The following is a 12,055-nucleotide window of genomic DNA, read 5'->3' as shown; positions in this document are numbered from 1 at the left end:
CTCAAGTCTCTTATGTAAAATTTCATAGTATTTGCACATTACCTACATACACCTTTCGGTATACTTTAAATCAGCTCTAGATTACTTATAATACCTAATACGATGTAAATGCTATGTAAATAATTGTTATTCTGTATTTCTTATTTGCATTATTTTTATTGTTGTATTGTTATTTTATATTGGGTTTTTTCCCCCGGATATTTTCCATCCGCGGATAATGAGGGCCGACTCTAATACGTTTACATGAATGTTGGCAGCAGCACTATTCACAACAGCCAAATGCCCATCAGTGAATGAATGGATAAACAAAACATGGTATACACGTACAATAAAATGTTATTCAGCCATAAAAAGGAATGAATTCTGCTATGTGCTACAACATGGATGAACCTTGAAAATACCATGCTAAGGAAAGAAGGCAGGCACAGAAGGACAAACACCGCATGACTCCACTTCCAAATTCACAGACATAAAGCAGAATAGCAGCTGCAGGGGTTGGGGAGCGGGGACTAGGAAGCTAGTGCTTCATAGTTAAGAGTTTCTGTTGGGGTAATGAAAAAATTCTGGAAATAGGCAGCGGTGATAGTTGTACAGCACTGTGAATATAGTTCATGCTACTGAGTGGTACACTTCACAATGGTTAAAGTGGCAAATTTTATGTTATATATATATTTATCACAATTTTAAACATTAATGTAATATACCAAAAAACACTGAATTGTATACCTTAAATGGATGAATTGCATAGTATGTGAATTATATCTCAAAAAACCTTTTAAAAAACAAAGATTATGAAGTTAACATTCTAGCTGAGAGAGGAGGAAGCACATAGCAACCCACGGAAATTCTTGCTAACTCTGGGAACGCCACTCTATATCACATCACCTGGTCATCGTGCCCCCGAAGAGTCCCCGAAGGAGGAGGAGGCCTGACTATCCCGGCTCCATCAAAGGGAGTTTAGTGAAAATTTTAACTTATCAAGACTTTTGATAATGTGTCCCTCCCATATCGTAAGAGCTGTCTGGAAAGTTCTAGATTAGATTAATTGAATCATCACCCAGAGATTAAATGGCCTCTGGAATCAAAACAAACTGATTTTTTGATACAGTTCTAGTTTCCAAATTTTAATGTGTAGAAATTAGAAATCAAGTTCCAAATGGTCATCCACTTAATTTATATAAAGATACTAAAGCATTTCCCAAAACTCATTAAAAATGTCACATTGTGGGCCGACCCCGTGGCGCACTTGGGAGAATGCGGCGCTGGGATCCTATATAGGAATGGCCGGTGCGCTCACTGGCTGAGTACCCGTCACGAAAAAGACAAAAAAAAAAAAAAAAAAAAAGTCACATTGTAACAAATATAGAGTTGGTAATGATCTAAATAATTCAAAGTCCAATATACTAAGTTATAAGAGGCAGAGCAGCACAGCATCCCAGACATGGAATTCAACAGACCTAAGCTGAAGTCCCAGCTTAAACACCGACTAACTTAATTACTTCTCTGTACCTTGGTTTCCTAATCTTGAAAATGGAAATAATCTTTTCTCAGACAGGTAGGGAGTGACTACTTAATGGTATGAGGTCTCCTTTGGGGTGACAAAAGTGTTTTGGAACTAGATAGAGGTGATGGTTACACAGCATTGTAAATGTACTGAATGCCACTGAATTGTACACTTTAAATAGTTAATTTAAGTGGTTCATTTTATGTGAATTTCACCTCACTTAAAAAAAGAAAGGACCAGAATAGGCAGCAGCTACATTACCACTTGACAACACTTTATAATCCCTCACACCTAACCTTTAGGATCACTGTCTTCAGGTTAAGTCCCAGGTCTGCCATGTAACAGCTGTGTGGCCTAAAGCAAATTACTAAATTTCATATCAGGGTAAGAACATTATAGTACATACCTTGCAGGGTTGAATGAGATAATATATGTACTCCACACAATATTCAGTGAATGTTAGATATTATTATTAAAGGAAACTGAGGCCCCGAGAACTTAAGTAACTTGCCTAAGGTCACAAGCTCATAATTAGCTGAACCCCGATTTGAATCCAGCTCTCAAAAAGCCTGCAGGAGTTCTGGGGAGGAGTGGCCAGGCTGGACTCAGGGGTGGCAGCTGAGTTAGGCCCTGAAGGATGGACAGCATTTGAATGGTCGAGGTCTTGTGGTTGGAGAGAAGTAGAGGCAAAGTGGAGGCGGGGGGAATGGGCAGGATGCCAGAGAAACAGCAGGAAGGGGAAGGGCTAGAGCGCTGTCTCAATGGCTTCTAGAGCCTTCCAGGTTTAGATCCTGAGGGTGTAGCCCTGCAGGTAGTTTGGAAAGCAAGGACTACGAGATCTCTCAGCCCAGGTTGCCAGGCACTCCCATCTGGTCCCAGGGAGCCCCGAGGACCACTTTGATCTGCTTTTCTGTTCCCCACTTTGGACCACCACGTGAAGGATTCTCTACTTAGAGGATGCATATTGTGGCTTAAAGAATGATTCCAGACCACCCATAATACATCCCAGCTCTGCCATTTTCCAGCTGTGTGCCCCTGAGCAAGTTAATCAAACTCTCTGTGACTCAGTTTCCTCATTTGTGACATGGGGCTACAACAGCACCTATCCAATGGGGTTGCGGTAAGGATTAGAGGACCTAATACAAAGCATTCAGGACAGGGGCTGGAGAACAGACAGTCGATAACCAGGAGTGAATGCTGTGAGATGCAGCCCTGTCCAGGCCTAGGTCCTTGCTGTCTTCCCTCTGTTCTGACCCAGTTCTGTGAGCAGCCAGGTCCCATATAACCTCCCACCCCAGCCCAGCACAGGGCCAGGGTCTCCCTGCCCTGAGTCCCGCACAACTCAGGCCAACAGTGATGGCAAGAGCCAGCTTCTGTCCTCTGCTGGCACCATGTGTCGGCCAGAACCGAGGGATTTTTTGTTTTTGTGGTTGTTCTGTTCTTTAATTTTGGACCACAATGGTGAGTCTTATGCTCATATTTTTAATGTAGGTAAATGGTGTTGTGCTACAGATCTTGTCCCATTTCTATATTTTTTCACTAAGCACCATTAAAAATCTTCGTTTTTTTAAATTTATTTTTAACTTTTGGTTATGGTAAAATAACACATAAAAGTTTACCATCTTAACCATTTTTAAGTGTGCAGCTGAGTAGTGTAAAATACATTCTCACTGTTGTGCAACCAATCTCCAGAACTCTTCATCCTACACAACTGAAACTTTGTACCCATTAAACACTGACTCCGCATCTCTCCCTCCCCCCAGCCTCCAGCAACCACCATTCTACTTTCTGTCTCTATGAATTTAACGACTCTAGATGCCTCATATAAATGGCATTATACAATATTTGTCTTTTTGTGACTGGCTTATTTTACTTATAATGAGTACAATGAATCTTGAGTATAATGTCCTCAAGTTTCATCTATGTTGTAGCATGTGTCAGATTTTCTTTCCTTTTTAAGGCTGAATAATATTCCATCGTATGTGTGTATATACTGTATTCTGTTTATCAGTTCATCTGTTGATGGACACTTGGGTTGCTTCCATCTCTTGGCTATTGTGAATGCTGCTGCTATGAACATGGGTGTACAAATACCTCTTCAAGACCCTGCTTTCCGTTCCTTTGGATGTGTACACAAAAGCGGAGCTGCTGGATTCATATGGTGATTCTATGCTTATTTGTTGAGAAAACACTACACTGTTTCCCACAGTGGCCACATCATTTTACTCTCCCACCAACGTGCACAAGGGACCCAATCTCTCCACATCCTCACCAGCACTTGCTATGTCTGCTTTTCTTTTTTTTTTTAATAGCAGCCATCCTAGTGGGTATGAGGTACTATCTTACTGTGGTTTTGATTTGCATTTCCCTAACGATTAGTGTCATTGAGCATCTTTTCATTTGCTTGTTGGGCTAAAAAAAATTCTAATCTGAGATACACATACAATAAAATGCTTACAGTACAGGTAGGTGTACAGTTTGATTTTTTCCGTATATGTATACACTCATGTGACCTCCAACCAGGTCAAGATATAAAACATTTCAAGACCCCCATAGGGTCACTCACTTCCCCTGTGACCCTTTCCAGTTTCTACCCCCTGATTTTCCTCATCATTAATCTGGCTTGAACCTAATATAAGTGAAGCCATACAGTATGGGTCAGGCTTTCACTCAAACATCTTTAGACTTTCAGTTTAAGAATTTTTTATTTAGAACATTTGAATATTATTTTAAGTCTCTCTCCCCCCTTCCCCTTTTTATTTGGAAATAATTTCTAATTTACAAAAAGCCACAAAACAGCAGCATCTAAAACATCATATACCCTTTACCTAGATTTAGCAATTGTTAACATTTTATTGTATTTGCTTTATCATTTGTGCATGCATTCTCTCCCCACAACCACACGCACTTTTTTCCTCAATCATTTGAGGGTAATATACACACATCACAGCCCTTTCCCCCCACTTCAGTGTGTATTCCCTAAGAATAGGGACATTCTCTTACATAACCACAATTCAGCTATGGATTTCATGAATTTGCATTGACAGAACACTTATCTAACATATGGCCCATGTGTCACTATGGTCAGGTGACCTTATAGCACTTTCCCCCTCTAGTACCAGACCCAGGCTACGATCAGGTATTGCATTTAGTTATCGTGTCTCTTTGGGCCACTTTAATTTGTCTTCTATGACATTGACATTTTGGAAGAATACCACACTACCACCCCTGACTTTTTAATAGAGTCCCTTGTTTTGTGTGTGGCGTTTCCTTGTGTTTCCATTGGGATTATGCATCCTCAGCTGAAAGACTTGCACAGGTGGTGTGTCCTTTTCGGGTATCACATCAGGAGGCACACAAAGTCCATCTTTAATGTTAATTTCGATCACTCGGTCAAGGTGTTACTTGATTTCCCACTGTATAATGACTGCTGTGTTTTTTCTCCCTTGCAACTAACAAGAAGTCTGTGGGATGCACTTTAAGAGCATGCAAATACCCCGCTTCTCATCAACATTTAGTTTCCGCTGCCCCTAGATTTCGCATCTGCTGATGATTCTTGCCTGACCTGCTTGTTATGATTGCTGTGAAATGATTTTCCAATGCCAACAGTCCTCAGCATTCTACTGTGAGTAAGAGCCTTCCCTTCTTGCCCATTTATTTATTACCCACATGGACTCCCATATCTCCAGTAATTTACAACTCATTATTGTATTTAATTACTTTGGTGCTCGAATAGAGCCCCTTCAGTCTGGCTCCTGTGTCTTTTGATACTGCCCAGCATTCTGTGATGTATTTCCTGACTTTCCAGTAAGACTCACTTGAACCTTCCCTGCCTCAGCCCTGGAATCAGCCATTTCTCCAAGAAGTCCTGGTTCCTCTCAGTGGGGAGGGGTGTTAGTGCCCAATAGTATCAGTGCTACTGACTAAGTCATGTTTTGCAATCCATCCACAGGCTGCATACATCTAATCCACCTGCTTTTGACCGCTGCCTGGCATACCATGCCGTGTACCCACCCCACTCTACCTCTTTACTCTGCCCGTGACGCCCGAGGGGGCCCCTGTCTGTACTTAAGGGCTGGTGTGAGAATGTCTTCAGATGTATGCTCAGGAGCAGGAAGCGTTGCTCCGGCAGAGGATGTGTGTTTCCTTCATCTAACTGTTCTCTAGAGCTCCTGCCAAGTCTACCTGAAGCTCTAGTTATCCTGCGCCCCCACCTCCAGGCCAACAGACTCCAAGCCCTTGCTGAACTTCAGCAAGGTTTCTTCAGTCTCCTTCCCTTCCCACGCCTTGAGCCCTGTGGTGAGGGGTGGGCAGGGCCTGGGGCTTCATAACCCAGGAAAGGGTGAGGAACTCCCACTGGGCTCTGCTCTCTACCCTCTGGACAGAGCCCACACAACTGAATCCTCTAAAGACAGATCCCCTCCTCTCCTCTAGGCTTGGAAACTAGGCTTGGAAACTAGGGAGAGCTACCCCCTAGCTCTCCTGGGGAGAAGGAGAAGCGGAAGCCACTCGCTCCCTTAGCTCAGGACAGTTCCTCACGTGCACTCACACACACTTGACTTTATAAAGCACTTCCATGTTCGATCCTCCCCAGATTCATAGGGGGACAGCAGCACAGGTGCCCCTCTGCCCACTTTACAGATGAGGAAACTGAGGTTCAGAAAAGACTGCTGCTCAAGTGCACACAGCTATTAAGCAGAGCTGGGGCCTGAGTTTGCGGCCTTCTGGTTCGCAGCGTGCTCCACAATGTCTATGCCAGCTGGGTGAGGTGGACATGGGAGGGGAGAAAGCAACTCAAAGGCTTCAAACCTGACCAGCAGGAGGCTCAGCACCTGTGTGAATCTCCAGGGGCCTCTCCTCACCAAGGCTGTCGGCACAAAACTGGCAAAGCAGGAGCTTGCAGGGATTTGGGCCCTCAGGATCTCTGTGCCAGGCCAAGTTCTGTTGTTGATGGTGGTTTTTAAATAGCAGGTACTGAGTGTTGATGACTTAAGTCTTTAATTTATTTAATCCTCACAATGGCCATATGAGTGTTGTTATTATCTCCAACTTATAGATGAGGAAGATGACGTGCAGAGAGGTTAAGTAACTTGCCCAAGGACACACAGCTGCTGGAGCCAGGATATGAAGCCAGGCCAGATGGCCCTGGAGCTGGCTCTCATACCACCTCCCATGTTGCCCTCCAGCCTCATGTGCCTTTCCCCATCCTCCCCACCCCTCATTATGAGAGCCCTCCAAAGTGTTCCCTTAGTTAAGGTAGATAGAAAATAGTCTTCCTGCAGGGCTCCCTGGGACCCAACAAGAGTGCCTCCACAGCACAGGGACCCCGCCTCTGACAGAAGGCAGGGGGCACAGGGCAGGAGGCAGAACAGAATCTCCAGGCCCTGTAAGGTCCCCATGGCACGCATTTCCTTGCTGACCTGCCTTGAGAGAAACAGTTTACTGGAGATGTTCTCAAATTGATTCCAGAATCTTCCCTGCCCCCTTATTTTACTCTGGGTCACAGTGCAGAACAAATTTGTCCCTTCTTGTCCATGATGACACTTCTGAAACCTATAGCCTAGCAAACAGCACCACCTTCTTTAGGCAAACACCCCCTGATCTTTCATTTCATATGATACTTGAGGGAGGGAGAGGGGTAGTGGTTTAGATGCACAAGCTTTGGAGTTGAAAAGATAAGACTGGCTTTTCCAGTGACTGACTGCACTCCCTTAGGCAGGATCTCTGAACCGGAGGTTTCTCACCTATAAAAGAGGTCATACTGCCCACCCCGTGCAGTGAGACCACAAAAAACGGACGAAATGCCTGTATGCAGTATGCCAGTACCACGCTCCAGCCACATGCATCCAACAAGCAAAGGACAGGCTCCCTGCTCCCTGTCACTAGTCTGAGACCTGCATCAGCCGAGCACCACCCCAGACCCCTGAGCACAGGCCCACAGAGCTTGGCCGGCAACCTCTCAGCCTGAGTTTGCCAATGAGATCACCTAAGTGTCAGATCATGTGGAAAGGGAAGAGGTGTGGAGCCTCAGACCTCTTCTGAAAGTGCTACAGCTCCCCATGCCCCTCACCAAAAGCCTCAGATTTGGCCTCTACTGAGAGCTGGGAGAACCAACCAGAAAGTTCCTCCAGGCACTCATTTTCATGGGCTGTTAGCCAGGGGCTGTACAGATCATGGCAGAGAGACCATCGGAGTTGGAAGAGCCCTCAAAGTTGACAAAACCGAGGCACAGTGGGAGGAAGCAACTTTGCCCCCGGTCACCAGCCATTGGGTGGCGGGGCTGATGCTGAGACAGAGAAGATTCATTGGACCAGACAGTAGTGATGTGCAGGAGTCCCCAGGTCCTCCCAGGGGGAGCTCGGCCACCCTTAGCCCTTGGGGTGACCCAGCCTCTCAGCTCTCTGAAGGCAGGACTCTGTGTGTAGACAAGGGGCCCAGTCCACAGCCCTGAATGCTATGGGACACAGGAAACTCTTACACCAGGATCTGGTTCCCCAGCAAGAAGACTGGCCACAGGGCAGCCAGTGGGACTGGTCATTACCTGTCTGGCCAGAGGATCTATGTGACAGGTAAGAGGACAGGAGTGAGCCATGAGGAGGGATGGGAAGGGACCCAGAGTCCAAGGCAAACCTGGGGGGCTCTGACAGGGAGAAAAGCAGAGACAAGGCTGTTTCCAGAATGCAGGGTTATGAGCAGGCATTGCTCCTGTGAGAAGCAGAAAGGCAAGATTAACTCATTTGAGCCTCCCCCTCTACTCCCGCTTACTCATTTGGATGTAAATGTCACATTACAAAGCGGCTCACTCCTCCCTGCCCCTTACTGGGTGGCCGCCTTTGGTAGCTCTTGGCTCTCTGCTTTCAAGCTGGGCTCCCATTTTCCCCTACCAATAATGGCTGGGAAGAAAAGGGCTAATTCCAAGGAATCTTCACACAAGTAGCAGCTTTGTAATGGCCACCCCTAACAGCACAGCCAACAGTGTGGGTGGGGGACAGACATCATCCCCTCTGCCCCGACCTCCCAAAATAAGAAAAACCCCTTGGATTTGGCTTTTAAGAGGTAATGTCATGTCATGGGGTTTCAACCTCCACGGGCCACAGAAGGAAATCAAAGCCCTGGGAGGTTCAGCACCTTCTCTAAATGGGCCCAGTAAAAGAGACCACTTCTGGGAACCCATGATTCCTCATAATAACCCATTTTGCAGATAAGGAAACTGATCTTGGTGTCCAAGGTCACCAAACAAATAAGCAGTGGAGGCAGGACAGTTTCTGATTCCAGAGCTCATGTGCTTCACCTACAACATGGAGAGCCAGGGCCAAAGCCAGAACCAAGTCCCCTTGAACTGGCCCCTCAGTCCACATAAGTAATCATGACAAGCAGGTTTTACCCAGCAACTCAGTAAGGAGGACCTGTGCTGAGGGCATCATAACCTTGCTTGTCAAGACATTTCTGCTTCAGAGATGGGGGCTCAGAGCTAACTTACCCCATCTCCTCATCTGCCACTGGGGACTACTGGTACTGCCTCAGTTTCTCCAGAGGAAGCTGAACTAGGGATTGCTATGGGCCCTTCCCACTCCAGACTCTGACTCCCCCATCCCTCAGCCAGGGAAGCCACTGGCTTATACAGCAGCTGGTGGTCCTGAAGGTGGGAAGAGGGTCTCCCTGTAATGCTGTTGCCATAGCTTTGCTGGGCACAGCCCCAAGACAAGCTGCAGCCCAGCACTGGAGCGAATGCCTGCCACCGCAGGCCTAGTGAGAGCAGTGCTACCGGGGTCTCAGCCTGGTGTTTCCATGTCCCCTGCCGAGCTGGCTTCCCTAGGGTCTTCAGCATTCTCCAAACCACCCTGCTAAAAGATAGCGAGAACCTTCACAGGTACAAAACAGGAATTAGGTGCATTTCTTTCCCCTGATTTAACCACTAAAGCCATTACAGCGGCTTAGAGGAAGGAGCAACGCAGCCATCAGACCCTGTCAAAGCTGGCAGAATCAACAAACCGGAGCAGTCAAGCTAGCAAGTGACAAACTCAAGAGGCCAGTGGGGAGTTCCTGGACAAAGCTCAGATCATGTCTGCTCACAACATCCTGATGAGAAGGGGAGATGCCTGGAGGGTGGAGAGGAGGATACGAAATGATCTGCATTTTGTGAATGGGGAAACTGAGGCTTAGAGGAGTTAAATAAGCTTCCCCGGGCCACACAGTTCATTGGCAGCACACTGGTAACAGAAGCCAGGTGTTTGGGCTTTGACACACCTGCAGAGGTAAGCAGCCTCAGCTTTTCCTTCAGCACTGTGGGCCATGCCCTCATGATCACTCACAAATGTCCTGCTGCTCCTCGAATTCCTGCTCAAAGGCGACCTCCTCTGTCCCTCCTCTTGGTCCCCCTCCAAGCTCTCATGACACTTTCTTTATACCATGCAACACGTTATGCAACCTGTGAACAGGTTTGTTCAGTCCTACAAATGTGGTATCTCGTACAGTGCCCAGGGGTGCTCAGCAACTGCTGGATGAATGAATGTTACCTCCTGAGCTAGGTCATAAGTTCCTTCAGACTTAAGACCACCCTGGGCTGGGCACACAGTGGACCCACCAGCAACACTGCTTAATCAACTCCATGTCCACAGCTACATTCAAGAGTTGGAAGTCATCCCCCAGCCTGACCTGTTATGTACACATTTGCCAGTCAGGGCCAGGTCTCTGTGGACCAAGGCTGTGATAAGACTCTGACCCTTTCACACTAGTAATCCGATTCAGAAAAAGAGAAAATAGGGTCACTGCACTCCCTCCCTGCCTCCCACACCCACCAAACTTGATGTGACCCCTGCCCCTCTCACCGCCCCCTGTGCCCCTACCTCCACCCTGTCCCGCACCCCTGGAGCACACCACTCATGGCACTTGCCTTCCTCGTTCCCTCCCTCTTCCTCTGCCAGCGCCACCCCCCTCCCCACACACCAAGAGCAACCTGAAGCTGGACCAAGCTCAGCACCAGCACGGGCACCAGCACAGGCAGGGGCTCCAGTGGAACCCTGGAGGAGGTCCAGATGCTGTTCGTCAGTGGCCTCTCTGTGGACATTAAACCCAGAGAATTCTACCTGCTACTCTGGCCATTCAAGGTGTGTGAAGGGTCCCTGATCCGGCTCACCTTGAGACAGCCTGTTGTTTTGTGATCTTTGACAGCCATGCAGGAGCGGCCAAGACTGCATTGAATGGCATTCCCTTTGATCGCAAGAACCCGCAGGCCCTGAAGCTAGAGTTTGCCAAAGTCAACACCAAGATGGTCAAGAGCAAGGTAATGGCTGCACTGAATCCCACCAATGCTCGCCCTGCCCTAGGAGCACACTTCATCACATTGGACCTCTATGACCTGATCCTTAAGGACCTGCTCTCATCCTTAAGTCCCCAGTGGCCTGGGCCCCTTACCCTCCGTACATCACAGAGCTGACCCCAGCAACTCACATGCTCCATTCACCTACCCAGCTGCTTCTACCACTGTCCTGCATGCTCAGGGGCACTGGCACCCTTCCTCTGATGCCACCCAGCAAGGATAGAAGTATCGGCAGTTCTGTTAGTTCTTCAGTCTTGTCACCGGGATTTGGTTCTGGGAACCTGTGTGATGGCACCCGAATAGAAGCCCTGAGCTTCCACTGCCCCCAGGAGACCTGCACAGAGCTGCCACTTCCCTCCAAGGACTGTCAATCTTAAGCCTGACTCAGTGGACTGCTTCCTGTTTCCTTTCCCTCCCCTTCCTCAGCCCTGTTCCACCCCAAAGCCTTTCTCCAAGGCCTCCCAGGAGGATGTGGGGGATTCCTCTCTGGGGTACCCACACCCAGCACTGAGGCCTCAGTGGGATCTAGCCAGGCCTGACCTCCAACCCAAACTTGCTTCTGCAGCTGTGCCTCAAGGAAACAAGGCATTGAACTCTGCATAGTTTCTGCCATGAATGAAGACACTTGTATATATGTGGGTGTACAGTTTGTTCTCACACTGTGTCACTGTAGCAACAGGTTCCAGCCACTAACGGTTCATCGTGCCTGGTCCCTCTCCACACCCTGCCCCTACATGCCCCCTGCTCAGGGAGGACCTAGCCCTGCAGCTGGTTCTGCCCTGATGGTCCAGCGCCTCCCACAGCCCCCACACACTTGCAGGCTCAACCATAGCCACCATCCAGCAAGTACATAGTGTTTACCTTTTCACTTCAAATAGGGGCCCTCTGCTCCCTTCCCAGATGGGCCGGCAATGGTCAGAAAACCCTTTCTCTGCCTGTTTCGCTTACTTCTCTGCAGCATACCCACCCTGCCATCACTCTTCTTTCTTTCTAAGCCTTGAAACCAACCAAAATGTGAAAAGTATCATTGTACCCTGTGTAATATAATATTTATGCATCATAAAGGACTTTGTGTGTGTCTGTGTGTACCATTATTAAAGAGACCTCGTTTGCCCTGTCAGGCAAGTTTAATGTTTAGTTTGAGGCATGAAGAAGAAAAGCATTTCCACTCTTCAGCAATGAACCTTTGTGTCAGGGGTCAGTTTAAGAAAAATGAAATGAAGGAAAAATTG

At 47.5% G+C, this 12,055-nt stretch overlaps 1 protein-coding gene and 1 pseudogene across 4 annotated transcripts in view; one reads left to right on the top strand and one right to left on the bottom strand.

Annotated features, from left to right (window-relative positions):
• Positions 1–12,055, bottom strand: part of LRRC20 (leucine rich repeat containing 20) — an 80,778-nt gene that overhangs the window by 2,796 nt on the left and 65,927 nt on the right. The window lies entirely within an intron of this gene.
• LOC134382406 (RNA-binding protein with multiple splicing 2-like) lies at positions 2,589–11,067 on the top strand (annotated as a pseudogene).

Source organism: Cynocephalus volans, chromosome 7 (assembly GCF_027409185.1).
Source record: "Cynocephalus volans isolate mCynVol1 chromosome 7, mCynVol1.pri, whole genome shotgun sequence".
In the NCBI taxonomy this organism is placed as follows: Eukaryota; Metazoa; Chordata; class Mammalia; order Dermoptera; family Cynocephalidae; genus Cynocephalus; species Cynocephalus volans.
Note: the sequence above shows the minus strand (reverse complement) of the source record. Positions and strands in the feature narration are given on the sequence as shown.